This window comes from Dama dama, chromosome 13 (assembly GCF_033118175.1).
Source record: "Dama dama isolate Ldn47 chromosome 13, ASM3311817v1, whole genome shotgun sequence".
NCBI classification, from domain to species: Eukaryota; Metazoa; Chordata; class Mammalia; order Artiodactyla; family Cervidae; genus Dama; species Dama dama.
The window spans coordinates 54,658,732-54,662,106 of NC_083693.1; positions in this window are offsets into that span (position 1 = coordinate 54,658,732).

A 3,375-nucleotide genomic window follows, 5' to 3' on the forward strand; every position below is an offset into this window, starting at 1 on the left:
TGTTTGCAATGTGCCCTCACCCTTGTTATCACAGGACAGATTACCTAGAAGAAGCAAAGCTTAAGGAGAGACTTGAAGGCAGATACACTGTGATATCCCTAGAATTGAAGAAATTAGGGAGGAGAAAGAGCATCAGCTTTCCTAAAGAGGAAAAAGAGCATCTATTGTAATAGAAGGTATTAGAAAAGAATGATTCGAAGGTGAAAGAGAAAGAGAGGCTGTGCTAGCTTAGAGGTATAGGTTCAATTTGATCTCATCAGCTCCAAGAGAAAAAAAATGCCCGAGCCAAAAGGTCCAGTCAATAGTGGCTTCTATTATATATTCTCCCCCAAAGTCTTTATATTTCTAAAAATTAATGACAATAGCTTCCAGTTGTGAGACAAATAAATCCTGAGGATGTAATGTGTAACATGAAGACTATAGTTAATGGTACTGTTTTGTATATTTGAGAGTTGCTAAGAGAATAGCTCTTGAAAGTTCTTATCTCAAGAAAACCAAATCTGTAACTAAGTGTAGTGATGGTTGTTAACTTATACTGGCAGTCATTTTGCAATACATCAAATCATTACATTATACACCTAACACTAATACAATGTTATGTGTCAATTATATATTTTTTAAAATGACAGTAGATAAATGTCAGCTAAATTTTAAAGCATTTCAAGTTTTTCTAGATTTGATTCAGCTTACTCTGAAATGTTCCTTTGGAAAAATCTTTTTCCCTCTTCTAAGAGGAGGCAAAAGTGCACAACAGGAGCATGAAATGACAACCTCACAGGAATTTCCTCACAAAAAAAGGAAAAGAGCTATATATGTTTACTGCAGTCTCTGGAACGCCCTTAGCCAGCAAAGGTGGCAGTCTTTGTATTCTTGATTAAATGGGTATTTGCACTGAAGTCAGATACCACACAAAGGAAACAAAACAAAATAAAAATGTCCTTCGTGTTCTGTTTTTCAATCATTTGTGTGAAGGAGGTTCTTGGCCTTTATCACTGTCAGTGAAAAGTTCTTCATTGGAAGGAGACATTCCACTCACCCTGCTTCTTGTGCACAGGGAGCTTACCATGGAAACTACCTCTGGAGCCATCAGACAAATATATAAATGACAAAGCTCAACACTGGGCATTTTAGGTTTGGCTTTATTTCAACAGCAGGATATGAGGAAGGGTGCTTGGAATTTCTTGAGAAATTTATTGTTCTAATTTATCTTGCTCTGAATCTTAAAACTCATGAATTGGACTTAATTCAAGTTAGGAAATAACTAAGAAGTGACTTTATCTAAGGGATTCTAATCCTAATATATGTATGCTGTGTATTTAATATAACTATGTATAGTAAAGCTACACTTTTTTAGGTGATTTTTTAAGTGACAGCTTGCGTATCCCCAAGATAGGAAATTTAATATATGCTTATATTTTTAGTTGCTTATGACCTTTAATTAACTGAAAGAAAAAAATGTATTCTGCTGAATGAGTTTTTTGTTGGTTTGTTTAACAAGATCCATACTAAACTGTGGTTGACTTATCCTTAAAATATAGCATTTTGCTTTACGACAGTAACCTGAAGAAATTTAAAAGAGTGCTTCACAAAACTTATATTGTATTTTTTTCCATTCCATCTGCTTGTCAAGTTCTCATTTAATTTAAAATTTCCATAAAATTTGTGTCCAGCTTTCCTCAGCCTATGGTCACATGAACCAACTGTAAAGACCACCTGAGGCTGACAGTGAGTTTCTGTTGCTTGTTTTCCTTACCAGCTCCTCACATCAAGGCAGTTCACAAAAACTAGACTGATATATATTCTTGGATGGCTATGGCATCAGGACCTGCATACATATATTTAGATACATAATTGGAATTCAGTTCCTTCCTTAGGCAATGGTGCACAGGTGTGTTTAGGTGGTTTGTGGTCTAAGAAAGAAATGGATGGCTACACACTGGATTTTAGTTGCTCTTTGGCTTTGTCTACTTCAAAAGAAAAAAGAAAAGAACCTTTTCTTCCTTAAAGAAAAGGATTGGTCTGTAAAGCAAATTTAGAGGGGGGGAAATCAAGGAAATAATAATATGTATGCCTACAAGCTATACATTCTATTTCTTACATATTACTAAAAGGACTATTAAAAGTGATGAACTTTGTGAAAGCGAAGGTGCCAGAAGGCAGGGGGTTATACAGTACAATTGATAGGTTATCTCTGGTGAGTTTAGTCCTCTGGTTCTTTCTATAATAAAAGATAAAGCCACTCAGGTTTCAGGAATTATCATCTTAATCATTTCTTTTATAGAACCATTAGGTAAAGTACATGAATATCTCTTTTTATAGCGTACACTCATTTCTCCACTACTGAGATTTTCTATTATGCAAATCCTAGAGAAGCCAAATCCTACAGATTTTCTATTATTCAAGTCCTAGTAGGTTCCTGATTCCCCCAACAACTGATTGGTTGCGAGAACATTCCCAAAGGGCAGGCAGCAGAGAAGGGAAACTGCTAGTGTCTCAAAAGGGAATGGAGATGTTTGCCAGGAATGGAGGTGGACGCAACTGGGTGAAGGGAAGGGAAAGTGAGTGAGGAAGGAGAAAGGAAAGAGAACAAGAGAGTGCCTGTGTCAGCTTGGTGATCACCCATTTCCATCCAGCCCTGGTTTTTACCAGCCTGAGGTGGGAAAAGGGCCAGCCAGTGGCAGGGAGTGGGTTTTACCACCTCTGGAGCAGCACAGAGAGGAGAAAGGGTGGTTTTGTTCAGATGCCAATTAAGGGACCAGGAGGCCTGCAGCATTTCAAAAGTCCTTGTAGGGAACAGAGACTAATTTCCAGGAATCCTTTGTGATTTGTTTTTAGCAGCATCTCTCAGTGACTAGAAGAGTGTTATTTCATCTTGTCTAAGTTGTATTTGTTTCCAAACTGCTTAACAATGCTAATTGGGGGTACAGACACTCTTTGCAAGTTGCATTTTTTGAAAAAGACAACTCACCCTAGCAATGAACATAGATTGAAAACCAGTTAAAAGCCCGTGAGAACAAATGGGTCTTAAATCGAGGATGGAACAAAGGGAAGGTGGGGGCACATCCCCTAATGTCAACAGGCAGAAAGCCACACGTGCATAATGGCCATGGGAGCGACCACCCACGGGGACCCGAGTCACTTCCGGAGACAGACAGAGACCTGGAGCCAGGGGCCAGGCCAGCTACCCTGAGTCCTGCTCAGGAGGCAGCCGGGGTGGCCGGGATTGTCTTAGTCCTGTTTCATGCCCTGCGTGTATCCACAGCCCGTTTTCTTCCTCCAAATATATCCCAGAGGCAGGAGGGGGACGCTCTGGCAGCTGTGGGCAGCAGCCACGCTGGTGGTGATCCAGAGGGTATTAATGAGAGTGACTGAGCA